This window comes from Python bivittatus, unplaced genomic scaffold (assembly GCF_059951505.1).
Source record: "Python bivittatus isolate LINGU-HERP-01145 unplaced genomic scaffold, Pbiv_v1 ctg000080_np1212, whole genome shotgun sequence".
NCBI classification, from domain to species: Eukaryota; Metazoa; Chordata; class Lepidosauria; order Squamata; family Pythonidae; genus Python; species Python bivittatus.
Genome location: NW_028277035.1, coordinates 31241177 through 31258395, shown reverse-complemented (window position 1 = coordinate 31258395; position 17219 = coordinate 31241177). Strand labels below are relative to the sequence as shown.

General features: G+C 39.4%; 1 protein-coding gene and 1 long non-coding RNA gene across 3 annotated transcripts in view; both read right to left on the bottom strand.

Moving 5' to 3' along the window:
- Nucleotides 1-17219, bottom strand: part of JADE2 (jade family PHD finger 2) — a 174842-nt gene that overhangs the window by 84904 nt on the left and 72719 nt on the right. The gene's annotated exons all lie outside the window — the stretch shown is intronic.
- On the bottom strand, nt 1766-8560 carry LOC148216655 (uncharacterized). Its single transcript, XR_015794767.1, has 4 exons — nt 6703-8560; nt 5496-5523; nt 2843-2914; nt 1766-1971 (listed from the first exon to the last, which is right to left on the bottom strand). It is a non-coding gene; the product is annotated as an uncharacterized LOC148216655 (long non-coding RNA).

Below are 17219 nucleotides of genomic sequence, written 5' to 3'. Positions count from 1 at the left end.
TTAACTAGCACCAACTTTCACTTCTAAGAGATTATTCCTAGAAAAATGCAGGAAGAGGCATTATTTCCTTCTTTGCTAAATTTAATATTATTACATTTAACTAAATGCATGACTTTAGCTTTGCAGAATTTATGCAGAGAATATGAACTGAAATATGTGAACTTGGCTACTAAGGCCAGCCTACTGTCTATGCATAATGTTCACAGCCAAGTTGTGAGCTCGACCACCATCACAATCTTCCTTACTCTTCCCCCATACAGAGCTTCTGCACATCAGAGCTTCACAACTACAGGGCTTTGGAAAAAGAGAAATGAGCAAACATTTGTTCAAAGTGTGTTAAGTTAAAGGCAGTTGCTAGTGATAATACTGCCAAAGGACCAAATAACGTACACCAGTGACAGCCTCTGGGATTTGATAACTCTGATACTGATAGCAGTGCAAAGCACCAGGTGGCAAGAGAAGCCTTGGGATGTTGTCAATACATGTGATATTTTACTACAATAACCAAAACTCAGGTTCAAAGCACTGGTGACTTGCAGAGAGTTGTGAAAGCACAACTCTTGAATGATTAATAGTGTGTGTATATCCCTGAAGGTTTTTGTCCAAAACTATTACTTTGTAGAAAGAAATCTGAAACAAAGCACAACTGAAGCTAGAGGTGAGATGCTTTCCAATGGAGGGAAATAAATCTTTGTCTACTCTGGTAATCACCTGCCTAAAGCTGATAATGACTACAAGCACCTAAAAACCTGAGAATACAGAATACCCACACTACACTGAACACGTTGCTCTGGAAGGGATTAAACATATAATCAGAGAACAGAGGATGCTGACTGCACATTATAGTTCTGGCAGACCAGTCCTGAAGGGCTCCTTTAGTTGCAAGCAGGAATTCTTGCAACTCCAGTTAAACTAATATCCAAAGCAGAGCAAATGAGACAGAGCCATGTGGCAATTCCTGAATTAGTGCTGAAACATAATTAGCTCTACTAGATCCAGAGTCTGTGTCCAGCACAAGAAATGTGGGATTGCTCTAGAAGTCCAGCTGGTCCAGGAAAGGGATTCTTGGTAATTTCTCTGGGACTTGAGCAAGTCTACCTGGAGTGATGAATAAGGCTACATCTTAGGGTTGCTTCAACAATAAAAGGCTGTGCGTGTGTACTGGTTCTGGGACAACCATATCTAATTTGATGAGTAAACACTTCTGCAGTACCTTGCAGGATCAGGTTGTCAATCATATACGCTAGTCTATCAGTAAGTCACAATCTGACATTTCTATATGCAAATTAAAGTGACTGTACTTAAAATGAATTAGAGCTTATGGAGTGCTTAAAACGTCAATTTAGCAAATTTAGCTCTTCATTCTTTCCAGCAGATGTCTAAAGAGACCTCTGACCTGATTGATTGATTAAATAAAGACTAGCACAGCTTCATTAGCTTTAGGCGTCACAGGTCTTGCTGTTGTTTTTCCTACACTGTAAATGATCGTAACTGCAGTATGAATGGGTTATCAAGTGCATCATACATTTGACTGTAAGAAGAATAATCAGATTGAACCAAAAATCTTGGCCTGTACATCCTGTCCACATGAGAAGCTCTTTTACATGTTCTCACTACCTTGTGGAACTATCACATCTGCTCTTTCAGGCAATGTTCACACTGTAAATATAACATTCAAACCAAACCTTTGATACCTCTGGGCATTTTCTAAATTCACAGAAGCTTGACAACAAAAAAGGAAGTCAATGACTAGTTACCAATTGTTATTAAGATTTATTAAATTAATTGATGCATTAAGTTAGGTGGGGGCCAGTTCTCGAGATAGGCAAAGTCAAACAGGCACGGCAGACATTCAAGGAATATTCTTTATTGTTCTGGGGTAGAATAGTCTGGGGGGATACGCCTTCACAATGGAGCCTCCATCTTGGTGTCAGCCCACTGCTGAGGCAAATTAAAGTGGACCAAGGTGCTCTGGCAAAAAAAAAAAAAAAGTGATGATTTCCATGGGAAAATGGAAAAAAACTTCCTACACAAACATCCTGTGTCCCACACAGGAGCCCCTGGAAGTCAGCAACCTGAGTTCCAACTGGTCCTCTGTATAATTGTCCTCTCCCATCAGGCCACAGGCTCTATGCCTTTGTGGCCACTGCTTTGGCTGATGGGGAAAATAAAACTTCCTCCAACTCCCCCCCCCCCTTTCTGGTCAGGGGAATATTGCATTCAAGACCTTCCATAAGAGTTATATACTCTTGCTAAAGAAACCGCTGTGAGCAAATCTGAGCAGACTCCATAAGCCTGGGCTGAAACGAAGGGAACTGATTCAACAAACGATTCACAGCTGCAATTAGGGAGCAATACCTGAATGGTCTCCAATTAGAACAGTAATGTGGGCCAGCATGGAGCAGAGAAGAGAAAGGGGTAGCAATGGCAGTGACCAGTTTTGAAGGATATGGATTCCCCAGCCCTCAGGGCTCCGACTTCCAGCCCCATGCTGGGGGCTGTCCAGGACCTCCCTCCCTGCTTGCTTGACAGCGCTGCAGTGAATGAGCAGCTCTGTGTGAGAGCAGGGACTCTACTGGACTTGTTCTGGGGGTGCAGTAAAAGGTACAAGGTGGGGTCAGTGGATTTTACAATGTAGTCAAGGATTGTAGGAAAGAACATCAACAGGACTCTGAAGACCAGTGTTTTTCAAACTCAACAACTTTAAGATGTGTGGACTTCACCTCCCAGAATTCCCCAAATCCTGGGAGTTGAAGTCCACACATCTTAAAGTTGCTGAGTTTGAAAAACACTGGTGTAGATGAACCCAGAGTCTATCTCCAAACTTGGAAAACATGCTTACCAAAAATCTTAATTGTCATCTAATACACAAGCATGTGAGAGATGCCTGATTCAAATCCCTGTTGCTTCAGTCCTAACAAGAAATATGCAGAAATAAAAGTTTTTGTTTATTTAATCAATCTATATAGCCACCCTCCTCAGCACACATAATTGTGCCATCTGTACAAGCATTTGGAAGCACTGACAGACCTGCCTAAACCTCTATTTGCTCTTCAGTGCACACCCTGGTGTTTCTATGTATAAGATTCCACTATCAAAAGGTGGACTCAATCCACACAGAGGAACATTATGTGCTTCAAATGGGAAAGTTCTTAGGGCATTCTGGAGCACTCACACAGTAATAAATTGCTTGCCTAGGACACAACACATCAAAAATGTTTTATTTGTCACACTGCCTATTTCCCCGTGTCATGATACAGGGTGGGGTGCTACAGCTGGCTATTAATAGTTTAATTAAGACATCAACCTCTCATCTAGCAGTAATAAATAGTACACTGTGCCTAATTTACAAATGTACACAAATCAAACCACTTGACACCCTCTTAAAATAAATATCAGTGTCCATTTCATAGCCAGGAACATACGTATAGTAATTGAACTGCATGTTATAGAATAGATGAACTAAAAACAGCTCCTGTTGTCAAACTCTCAGAATCATGCTATAGCTGCTTATAATGCAAGCGCAGATGATTTCCAGTGTTGACACAAAGCTGAGCGAGACAATGAAAAAAAGGAAACTTTCATTTCTAAGGAAATCTCCTGAAGTGTGCAGAATTTCACAATGCTCATGTAATAGATGTAAAGCTGTTTCCTTTAGCCCCGGGGAAAAGGAGTGGGTGGGCGGGACTGATACTAACTCTGAATACTGAGAGTAATGAATTAAGGTAAGCCCTGATCTAGTGTCTGAAGCTTTGCAGTATGGCTAGCTTCTCCACTGTGACTGGGAGGAAAGCAGGGGGATGGGAGTAGAGGCTAGGTCCTGTTATTTTTACACAGCCATTGCAGTACAGATTTCAATAATTTTAAATCAAGATTTTTCTCCCAGTGTTTGAAAAATCCACAACTCCACATTTGTACCTCCTGAGAGGCACACAAGAGTCTTGCAGTAGCCACTATGTCATGTGGTGATGCAGGCTGATCCTTGGGTTTCTTCTCAATCACTTTGCAAAATACCTTTGAGATATTTTACATTTATGTCTATTTTTTTTTCTGCTTTCAAGAAACAGAAAAGCTATATGGAAATCTTTGCTATTTCACACTGACGCTTGATATTTAATAGGTTGCGACCAGCGCTACCCACATTGGGTAAAGTGCTCCTCACTGACATTGCTGTCATTCCTTTGATTTGTATTCCACACTTTCTGCCAAAAAAGCATTTCCTTTTCAAGTTAAGCATTAAAAAGTAAGAGAGGTGACACGGTGCTTTGATCCTAAACTTTGGAAAGGGATGCATCCCCTGGGTACCAGCTGGCTGGCCCAAAACATGGTCACTTTCAGCACTGTAACACCAACAACCTGGAGTCACATAGCAAGCAAGCACCAGTAAAAGTAACAGGCTATGTTGATCCTCAAGGACTTCAGAGAAGTCTTTTGTAATAATGCTCTTCAGCCAAGACTATAGACCTGGAATCACTGAATGGCAGCGCAGGGCAGGACAGAACTTTAAGTCAACACAATCGATTCAATTCATCCATCACTGAACTTGTTCACTTTCCTAGGACTCCCTACTGAGGAAGGTACAATCCAAGGCCATGCAACCCTGTCATGTGAATGTCTTCAAATCATGGCATTGCCCCTTAAATGCTCAGCATATTCCCTCAACTTCTCTGCAGTCATCACTCCCTGCTTGGCAACCCAAGCACACACTGAGCTGTAAACCTTGTCAGATCAGCATATGCCTTCTTTAGGAACACTTGCTGGGTCTGATGCCAGAGGCTGAACAAATAAATGGAGCTGGTTGAATGGTTCCTGAAAAATTTGTTAAGATACACTTGTTGTGCGTATTAACCTATTCACACATATGGCACCTTGCGACTGTGACACTTGCTGGTGCAGCCTGACAGATTCTGCCTTGTCTCACAGCTGACCTATACTCTACACCACTGATTTTATATCATTTTTATGTCTGATGCTATGCACTTATGTACTGCTGTTTCTAGTATTTGACTCTAAGTTTATTTTGTACTGACTGTAATTATTATTTTCTCTGTAATAAAGCCCCTCATTCCACCCCATAATGATTAACCAAGAAATGCATTTATATCCATTTGGGAGTGAGTACGAAGGCAGCCTTTGAAATCTATTTGCTTAGAGATCTGTGGTACTTAGGCTATCATAGAAACAGAATTCCAGAGGACTGAAGAATTATATTCTTGGCTTTATCACTTTTCCATCTCCTCTCGTTTCCAAGCCTGCATTTTTTAAAAAGAAAATGCCACCACATGTTTTTTGCTGCCAATAGCTATTCTTTTTATATAAGTTCTGTACTAGCTGATTATTTTATGCTGTTTGAACTCAGGTGGCAAGCTTGGATATTAGAATGCCTATTGTTCATCTAACATATCTGGATACTACAAACTGAGCATAAACAATCTTCCTTTGGTTAAGGACTACAGGCAGAGATTTATTCTAGTATGTGCTAGACATGTTTATACCGTATCGTAGTTTTCTTCCAAATGATCCCTGAAAGGAAAAGGGAGAAGAGATGAAAGTCAAAAAATTCATTACAGAAAAAGCTTGTCAGATTGGCTGGAAACCTGACTGCAGGAAAGCTATCAGGGGAGCACTTAGCAGCAGTTTCAACACTCTGCGCCTATAGCGTAGCTTACATTTTACCATGCCAAAAAAAGATGAGTATCTATCAACAGCAGGAGGTACAACAGTATTGAATTAAACTTTAATTATTTTATAATTCTGAGCGTTTACCAATTCAAGAAGGAACATGGAGAAGGAAGAAAATAATTTAATTAAGACCAGACCAAAGCCTAAAGGACCGTGATAACTAGCTAGCTGATTTCCTGGCAATTGTCCCCTTCCTCAGGTTCACAGGATGGGCAGAATTCCTAGAGAAATGATACCTTAGGCTGAGAACTCCAGAAAGTAGGCTGTGAGTTACTACAGTGTGAAAGAAGAAAGGATGCTGCCAGAAGAAAGCAGACACACACTTCCAAAAGAAATGATGGGATCTGTCACCTTTTATGACACGTTATGACATGTTAAGTATTGTATTTTATCTGAAAGGAAGTTGACTTTGCATTTAAGATGATCCCTACAGAAAAAAAAGGGGGGGAGCTGGAGATTTCTCCCTAACCCCCATATTTGGATGCATCAATCACACTTGTGTGCATTTATCTATATATGTGTATATACATCCACACACTCAAAAAGGATTGGGACCAGCAATTAATAGCCTGTAAAATATATAAAATTTATTCCCTATCTGCCTAGACCAGCCATCCTCACATACACAAATGTAGGCTCCTCTCCCTCTTTCCAGCAGAAGTACTGTAACAGAAAAGTAAGGAGCACCTGAGAGCCAGTTTGATGCAGTAGTTAAAGCACCAGGCTAGAAACCTGGAGTCCTAGTCCTGTCTTAGCAACAAAGCCAGCTGGGTGGCCTTGGTCCAGTCACTCTCTCTCAGCCCTAGGAAGAGGCAATGGCAAACCCCTTCTGAAAATGCTGCGAAGAAAACTAGAGAGACTTATTCAGGCAGTTGCTAGGAATCAAGAATTACTCAAAGGGAAGAGGAAGAGGAGGAGGAGGAGAAAATACTTGCACTAGGAAAGCGAGAAAGGATAAAAGTGGATGAAGAGAGAAGAGGAGCTATCTAACAGGAAAAAGACAGAGTATGCAGCCATTACCAAAAGGGTTAAAATCAACTAGGTAAGCATCCCCTTCCAAGCAATCTTCAAGCTAATCTTTGCAGGTCTATCTTCAGTTAGTTGCACTTTCTGCTCATTCCTTTGTTCTCAACTGCTTTTTCTGCTCTTATCAGGAATGGAAAAGTATCTCCTGACTTCTGGAGGGAGGAGTTTTTTTTATCAGTAAACACTCCATACAAATGGGAGAGCAGAGGATGACATTTCTTATGACATCTCTATCTGAAGTTAATGTATATAAAGTACAGCCTAAGGCTCCACATCCAACCAGGATCTCACAAGATACCATTTTGACTGGCTGTTTTGAAATAAGGATTTCAAGGACAAACCAGATATCATATTTCTCATGCAGTCTTATCTCCCGTTGCTATTTTGTCTTTAGCCATCTAGTATTAAAGCCTATTTTCTAAACAGTCCTCATCTGTATCTCATCCCTGCCTGCCCACCCAATATTGGTTAAAAAAGAAACAAATTTATTTATATATTTATAATGTCAGGTCTTGTTGGCTCTGAGAAAGGTCTAAAGCAGTATTTCTCAGCTGACATACCTCTAATGGTATGCAGAAGAATTCAAAGAGGGATAAAGCTTTTCTTTCAAAATTGGGTGTGAGAAAATCAAAAGAATAGCTAGCAAGGAAGCAAGAAAGCTTGGACAGGAGAGCAGAGCAGCCAGTTTCTAGTCAAATGTGCTGAAGGCAGAAGCAACCAAGCATCTTGGCAAAGAGCCTTTCTGTTCATGCACTGCAAACGTAGCTGCTGGTGGTGAGCTCTATACTTTCCATGGGAATAATTCCCTTCTTCATGCAAGCCAGCCAGCCAGCTCCTAACATTCCTTTTTCAGCCCCAATAAAACTCTTGATTTAAAGGAGCATCACATCTTAGATAGGCTACTGTCTGTTCCTTGTTCCCCAACAGTGAGAACTGGTGAGTGGGCTGTTTCCCAAGCTTCTTCTAAACATAGTGCTGATACCATCATTCAGGTGATAGGATGCTCTCTGAATGGGGCTAATAAACTAATCCATTTGCTCTGCCATCTTTTGACTTGGTTTGGTACATATTGAGCACTACAACTACCATATGAGAAAATAATGCTGTATTTTGCATCCATTTCAATTTCTACCTCCACCGTCCTGAAACTGCAGCCATAGAACAAGCTAGTTTTGTCCCATCCTCTATCTCTCCCTATCTCCATCCAGAACTACCTTTTATTATAAAATTTATAATAAAATTTATTTATTATAATTATTGAATGATAGTCCAATGTAAACTGCTTTTATTTCAATGTTGTGTTCTTCCAGCTTACCGTAATAAGTGCATCAACAGAATGCATATATCAATTGACCCTGAGGATGGCTGGTGCCTTGACAATGCTCCCTGAGTTTATTAACACCTAATTAACATCAGCCTCTTGGAAGTATTATAAAGGAAGTTTGTTTTTAGCATATTTTAATATTTATCTATTTTAATTAATGTTTATTCTATTTTTACTGTAAACCGCCCAGAGTCACTCCACAGTGAGATGGGTGGTGACAAATTTGAAATATAAATAAATATTCTTTTCAGAAAACGGGGACTTTATGGTGGGACCCAAATTTCGATACGATCGAAAACTTCTGGTCTAAAATATACACCATGCCTGTTTGTCTACAACAGCTAAGCCCTTCTCATTACCCAAAGCATTGCCACTACTCTCAATACCTTAAGAGCAATTTAATTAACAGGCACGTTTGCTCCAAGTCCCTCAGATGAAAGTAACAACTGCTGTGTAGTGGTATGCATGTTACCAAACTCCTCATTCTGCTTCAGAAGATAGAGGCTGAATAATCCAACTAATGTGTTATACATGGATTTTAAAAGATTAACCAATCTCTCCTAAGAAAAATGGCCTTGGCCTAGCCTACATTTGGAGCATTCTCCTTGTCATCCCAAGCAAAGAGTACTCTTCTTTGTTCAGATAACTGATGATACCAGGAGACCAAAAATTTATTTTCTTAATATGTGTCTACCTAAAAGGTTAGGGATTAAAATGGAAAATGGCATCCAAAACATTTGTAGGTATGTTTGTTTCCTCTTAATGTAAATATATTTGGTGATGTAAAATTTGGCATTGCAAGTTGAGAGGTGATTAAAGAATGAGTCACAGAGTCAGGTGCAAGTTGTGTTATCTTTGCCTGTAAGATCCTGATTGTTATGATCCAACACCTCTGGTACTTCTGAAGTCATCGGCAGAATCTAAAATTCATACTTAAACATATTGTCAGTTGCACATTAAATATGATAAGAACTGATTCATGTAAATATATGTCAAGTATACATTTATTAAACACCCTTAGCAACTCACAAGCCTTTATGAAGATTAAAATCACAAATGCATAAACTGTAACATGCATATTCTGGGCAAAAACCAGGTTATGTCTCAAATGATTAAGAGGCCTAACATTACTAAATTCTTAACCTATGGCATTACTAGAGCTGAATCCATGACTGCAGGTGCAGAATTCAGAAACCTAGGTGGCTGCTAAATTTAAAACTGGATGTACAAAGAAAGGGCTCCCCATCCCATTTCTCCTCCTTTAAAGGCTCCCTGGAGAAATGAAAGTGCCAGGAAACACAGTAGACTCATTCTCAAGGGCATCCATGATTTTAAAAAATTAATAAAGTAACAAATAAGGTAGCTGCTGTCAGGTATGGGCTACAAGATAAATAATTGGGAAAATCTGGGAGGGTAAATGAAAGTTATTAAGTAGGAGATAGAAAACTGTGGAATGTGTGTGAGGCTCCAATCTTCATCAAATCTGCCAATGCCATTATTCCTAAATATGATTAGAAGATAGCAATATTCCATAGGCTTCTATGATCCTTATCTTCCTTCCTTTTTCTCCATAGATTTTTGTAATTTGCTTTAACTATGATGTAGCATTTTTGTGCAGTTACACAAACCATGATTAACATTCACTGGATTCCATAACTACCAGGAATCAAACTAAATTCAAATGCTGGTTTTGGATTCTAATGATGAAGGTAGTTCTAGTCAATGAGGGCCATGGCCAGTGCTGATGTAGATATAATACTATGCTATGACTATGACTAAAGTAAACTATGGAAGATAATTTGTACTCAAAAGAAAGGACATGTAGCCTGTTGTACATCCTGGATTTCTCAACTGTAATTAAGAGTCTGGAAGAAAAAATTCATGGGACAGCTAACATCAGGGCTGCATATGTAAAATTACAGTGCATGTACAAATACTAGCTACAGAATATCCCTATGATGCAACATAAGCCTCCCATTTGTGTCACAGGTGTTAATAGCATGCTATAGAGAGGCACTTTATGGAGAATCAAATCCTGCCATATAAAGTGTTGACAGCATGTTTTTCCATCCTTCAAGATGACGCAATGGCTATTTTCACTCTGGGACATCAAGAGGTACTCTGTGTTCCTACTGTCAATGTAGAAGGGCCCACTGCAGTTCTGTTTGATTGGTGGAATTTTGCACTGTCCTGAAATCTGTAACTGCCTGTGTCTGGAGATAAAAATAGGAATCCTCCTGGTTCATAATAAAAAAAAGAAGGAATTTAATGAGAAACACTGAGAACAGATACTAAAAAAACCCTGAATGAGCATTCTAAAGTTTAAAGGAAAGAACAATAGGAGCTGCAAACAACTCTATGTTGAGATAAACCTGCCATCCAAAGAACAAGATAAGACTTTTGAACTTTAAAGGCTCTGCATGATATATTCAGAGAGATAAGAGAACAGAAAGAATTGATCATAACCAGTGGAGGGGGTTGAAAATGTCACAGGAACTGAGTGACTCATCCCTACATACAGGAAATCTTTTCAAAAGGACTAAAAGAGGAAGGTGGGCAGAGGATAAATACACGGAAAAGGAAAACATTAAAAGAATAAAGGCATTTTTAACCTAAAAATGTCCAAATAAAATACAGGACCATTGGAGAAAGCATTAATCTTTTAAAATGGTGTAATTCTGAAGAGTTTATTTAGGGACCATGGCAAGATATCACACACACACACACACACACACACACACACACACATCCAGTTTCAAGGTAAACATTTCCACATTTAGTGGCACTGCTGTTAAAACCCTGCTAAACTGCCTCACCTCTTTTATAACCATGGAGGAAATAACTAATCCTGCAGGTACAGATCTTGAAAGATCTGTACTACAAGCTTCCCTATTAAAACTACAGAAATAAGACAGGCTCTCTGAAATTACATACAGCAGCACTGAGCTTCCTAATATTGCAAATAGAAACCTGAAGTAGAAGTGCATGTTCACTCCTATATACATGTAGAGTAACAACATTTATCTGACTGACCTGGATAAAACACATCAAAAGTATTCGGATAAAGCTTAATTAAACTGTATAGTTGTAAGGTGGAATATATGTTGCCGGAGACATGCCTTGTGAAGTAGGAAACAGAGGAGACAACTGTGACCTGCTAATTTACATATGCATGTTACCATTTGAGGTTTATAATATCACAGAATTATTTGAATGAGTGAACGCATCACTGACATAAACCTATTTTGCATGGTTCCAATTTATAACCCATAATAAATTGTCAATCATCCAGGGTGTGTAACTTGAGGGATGCAGTAAGCTTTGCACGTCATGTCTAAGGCTGCATTCCAAAAGTGGGTGGGACTGGGGTCTGGGCCAGTTTTGGAGGTTTCATGAGTTTTAAGGAATCAAATGGATTCCCTTTAAAGCTCCAGCCCTTCAAAATGAAAAAGGGTTATGTTGGGACCACACCAACTCTAGGACAGAAAGGCAATGTTGGTTGCCTGCATGTAGCTTTGAGGCCACATCTTTTGTGCCCTCAACCGACACTTAGCAACATAGCTGTTTCTTTTGAATTATTTCTAATGGAAGACAGAGGAGAGAGATGAGCTGTCCACCCCCTCACCTCAGGTATAATTCCTTCACTAGACTAATTTCATACATTCAACAGCCACTCTTCCAGTTTGCATTAATTAATGGCACAGAAATCAAGTCATAATCATGGATACAAACCTGGCAGTCAATGCAAGAAAGCTAACCTGTGAAATAGTGGGACAAAATAAATGTTCTACCCTCCCCATTAGTTCAACAATGACAAGGAGACAACATTTGCATCTATCCTTCAGTCGTCATTTATCAATGCAGTGTGCTCCACCAAAATTTGTTTGTGGTTACAGTTGCCAGAGTGCATGTTGATTACATAGTAAATTAAGAGACATTGTTTGATATTTTTCTTTGTGTTGAAATTATGCTTTCATTTGTTATGAAACATATTAGTAACAGGGCTCAGTAAAGATGCTAAGAGTCAGGGCTGTAGTACTAAGCTATTCATGAGTTTATAAGTAGGTGGCAAAGTGCCAAAGAAGACAGGGCTCTGGCACAACAGCTGAGCAGAAGAGGAAACTTCTGATAAAATTTCCTCCTCTATACAACTATTAAAAGCTGCAGAGGCATATATTCTTATAACTAGCCATCTTCATTTGTAAGTCAAAATTGCTCTGAACTCCTCACAGGAAGGACTAGATAGAAAGTGAGGAATAAATTATTATTGCTACATCATAGACCAGGACATGTATATCAAAGAAAATAGCTTGTCTAATGCAACAAGGACAAAGAGAAATTCAAGACAAGAGTAATAGTTAAAATAGCTTCTGGGGAATGATAAGCTTATGAGTCAGGGCATCACAGTAAACCAAGTTTAACCATTTTTAATAAACTATATTGGCTGGATTCATGTGGCATGCTGAATCATAAACTCTGCTTTACAAAGCAAAATGTCTGGGGTCACATAACATGCTATGCAAAAACAATGCAAATCATATCATGGCTTAGCATAATGTATGTGAACCCAACTTCTTGGTCACCATGGAGGTTGCAAACCTGTGTCCACAGAGATCTGCAATGTTATATTCACTTACTTGAGATGAAACCCAGCTGAAAAAACAGGACTTACTACTGTCAAAGAACACAAAGGGTTCTGTCCTACTGAAGACAAGATACATTTGGGGACTAATATTAGTGTCCCAAACAGACTACTACAGGCCTACTATATTCATATTTACATTACTCATCTGATATCTTTCTGCCAAGAGTAAAAACAACATCTCTTAATAAGTAACTTCACTTAAGAAGGCTAAACAAGGAAAGACCCCAAGTGAGTTTTGAATTGGTGTACTCTCTCCCCCACTTTTTTCCCTTGCTTCCTGCCTTGTACAGTATGTAGAAGTAAACCAAGCACATGATTTATCAGAACACAGGATTAGATTCACTAGTTAATTCTTATGTGCAGTAAGGAAAGTATGAGCAAAAGTGGTTACATTTATTCAATGTGATTTTGAATATAGTTTTTGCAATTCAAGTAATAAATTGGATTCTGCCCCAGATTGGCAGTTTATTGAAAGCAGTACAATTATGAGAAAAACTGGAGAATCCATAGCTGAACCAACATAACTTCTCCATCTAATCTCCTCTAATATCTACAACTTCCATCATCATGGTTTAAAAAGCTGTTTGACTAGTGGCCATAAACAATACATAGGTATTGTTCAATTGGGAACATAAGAGAAGCATGTGTATCCATACGTCAATAAAATGTAGCATTCCATCTCACTGTTCAAACATGTTGCTCTTTTTTGGAAATTTATGCTAAGTGTCTTTACAGAACAAGGAGAATGTCCTGGAGGAAACAATATGCAACCACAAAGTCAGTAAAATAGAGGCTTTGTCTCTTATTTTTTTTCTTTATAGCTTTTCTTCTCTTTAACATATTTTATAACAGTTGCTTTCTGAATCTGTTCTCTGAAGCTGCTAAAGTATGCATTTACACTAAGGGTGACTGAGTACATAGATTTAACCTATATCTATGAAATAGTACACCATAAAACTAGAGTACCACCCAACTAGAAGCCAGAGACCACTGTAAATATTCAAAAATTTTTACTGTGCAACCGTTTTAGGAGACACATTTGTGTGGAGAATTGAAATTATGATCCAGAATATCTGCAAAGACTAAAGAAGGTTCCTGGTGGTGATTTACACCTTGAGGCAACACATTTTCAGTTGCTGCAACTGGAATAATTATATCTGATTAGCTGTAACAATTTGTGGACAGCACTGGTCACATATTACATTAGAGCACATCGCATAAATAAGTTCATGAATGACTGAATTAGCCTTGAGATTTCAGAATACCACAGACCCATTATGAATTCAGTTTTTATTGGTGGATGACTACTTCATCTGTATTTTGGAAGGTATACATCTGTGATAGGATACCTGTGCAATTAAAATAAATTATGAATATGGCAATACATTTTAGCAAGCATGCATCATATATTTGCCAAGAAACTATGGATGGCCTGAACTCCCTTTACTCCCCATGACAAAAGCCATCCCTGAACCCATCTGTCTTAGATAAATATTGGCCTGTCTCCACCCTGTCATTTTTTGGTAAAATTACTGAGAAGGTGGTTGGCCTCCAACCAGAGAAGATCCTGGATGGGATGCATCGTCTGGATCTGAGCACACAACTAAAACTCTACTGGTCATTCTTGTGGATGACAAACTGCATGACTTGAGGGAAGTGGTGCACTTCTTCTCATCCTCTTAGTTCTCTGAGCAATGTTCAGTACCATCAAACATGGAATCCTTTGGGATCTTCTGTGAGAGCTGGGGACTGGAGGCACTGATTTGCAGTGGTTCTGCTCCTGAGTGGGCAGTCCCAAACAGCATTATTGAGGGAGGAGAGGTTGAGCATTCCAGTGTAGGTATCTCAGGGCTTCTCTTCCCCATTTGATTTAACATCTACCAGTACATGAAACCATGGGGAGACATCATCCATCAATTTGAGATGGATTATCAATAACGCTAATAAGACCCAGGATTACTTCTTGACCCCACACCACACAAGATCTGAGGTGAAAGTTCTCATCCAGTACTTGGAGGCTGTAAGGAACCAGATGGGGCAAAACAGACTGTAGTTGCATCCCAGCAAGTTGGAATTACTGTTGGTACAAAAACCATCTGGATCCATTGATGTTCAGTCAACAGCTCTTGACAGAGTTGCCTTTCCCCAGAAATTACTAGATGCTCAGTCTAGTCATTTTCCTGGACACCTGGACTCACGCCTCCTGCTGGAACAGCAGGTGGAAACCATTGCCAGGAGAGCCCTTGGCCAACTTTAGCCAGTTGTGCTCATTTCTGGACCAGGATGAGTTGAGGACAATGACTCTTGCTTTGCTGTCTCTCAGGGTGGGTTTTTGTTTTGTTTTTTTGGTGTCTCTGAGTTAGTTTTAACTCCTAGCAACTACCTGAACAAGTCCCTGCAGTTTTCTTGGCAAGATTTCAGAACTGGCTTGCCACTGCCTGCTTCCTAGGGCTGAGAGAGAGGGATTGGCCCAAGGTCACCCAGCTGCCTTTATGCCCAAGGTGGGACTGGAACTCATGGTCTCCTGATTTCTAGCCTGGTGCCTTAGCCACTACACCAAACTGTCTGTCAGACAGACTACTGCAATTTGCTCTATGTGGGACTGTTTCTGAAGATGACCCACTGTCCTCTCCAGGTACAATTTGCCCAACCTATATGAGCTGGCTGGGAGAGGATGCTACAGGTACCCCCCCTCTCTGATAGATCAGGGGAAGGGGAGCCAGGAAATGGCATTCTCAATGGCAGCCCGTTTGCTTTGGAACAGCTTACCCCTTGAGTGGGATTAGTCCCCACCCTTTTATTCCTCAGGAGTCAAGTAAAAAGCATCCTGATCTGCATGGGTTTTGGAGAACTTGAGTGGTAATGGAAAACAGCAGCAGTTTTTTAAAAAAAGATTTTAAAGATTTAAATATTGATGGAGCTTATGAATGTTTTTAATGGATCATTATAAGCTGCCTAGGGTTTTTCAGGTAAATGGCATATACATCTTGATTCCTATATTTGCTATTTATTATTTTACATACTGCATGTTTTAATCTTGTTTTTATTTTCTGTTAGCCTCTCAGAGTCATATTTTGAGATAGGCAGCCATATAAATTGAATGAATGAGTGAAAGAAAAGCACATCTGGTCTACTTCTAAGTAAATATGAAATCACTAAAGATGTTCAGAAAGGAATAAACTAGGGCTAACAAGAAAACTAAGAAGATTATGCTTGGTTAAAATATATTTGAGCAAGTTCCCAAACATTATCCTATTCTGGATGCAATTCAGCTAAAACATAGATATTTTTCTTTTTATCCTCAAATCATTATTGGGATAAAAAGGCATGAGGTAGGATCCTTATGTAAATCCTTGACTGTATTATAACAGAGGGCTTTATAGTCAGTCATCTTCTCTTTACCTATACTGTAGTCTAAAGACTTCTCAGCTAGTATCCATAAATAAATTAGCTTATGAAAGCCAGTGGGAAGATAATTCTGCCAGCAGCCCTCAATGGATGCTCATACTGCTATTATGCCACTTCAACTCATGGGGAATTATTTTGCAAAAATACTGTAACTTATAAAAATGAAGCATACTACAGTGAAATTGGAATGTTTTCCTCTTTCTGATAGCTACTGCCATTTATTAAAAATATTTGGTAATTTAGGGCACTTGCCAAATATTATGAACCTAAGATTTCATAGGCTTTATTCACAAGTGATGGCAAATATGTACTGAAACACTGGGTGACATTCAGGACTACTAGGGATAGTCCTGGTTAGAGAGGAAAGAATGGAATCCCAAGAAAGAGTTCCAAGTTCAAATCCTGCCCAGGGTAGACCAATGTCAGGAGACTTTATGAAGTGTCTCTGGATGAAGAGGAAAATGCTACTGCATCTCCCTGCACTAATGGCATCTGAAGACAAGACAGAATTCATATGTACCAATGTGCTGCACTGGTGTGACATCAACATTGCAAGAGAAAAAATAGGCTATGGGTAGCAGAGTAAAAATAATTCTAAAATCCCTTTGCTTGCTCTGAGATCAGTCCACCCAAACAATAGTATAATGTTAATGCCTCCAAAAGAGTTAAAACACTCCCACTAAAATCAAAAGAGAGCTCAATAAATTGAGACATGGATAATCTCTCAATCAAGCAAAATGACACAGATGCTTGGGGCACATATGCAAAAATCTTCTGGCAAGGAAGGAGATCAGTTCACAGAACCTGCTCCTGCAAGTTTAACTGGTGATGCTACACCAGTGTGACTATGATTTTGCATGCTTTAAACTAAGCACTGCAGTAAGGAGCAATGTATTGCTTAGTTTAATGTATTTTGCAATGAGTGTCACTACTCTTTTTGGTGGGCATCCTCAGCCATGAATATTACAACCAACTACCACATCAGGAACATTATGACCCCTCAGTAGTAGCCACTTATTTGTCTCTATTTTTGTTGGCTTTGTGCATCAATTGCACAATATTAGAAAACAAATTATTACAGTTGGTTGACTGGGGGGATCATACTTCTTAAAGCATCCTTTAACATATTGGTGC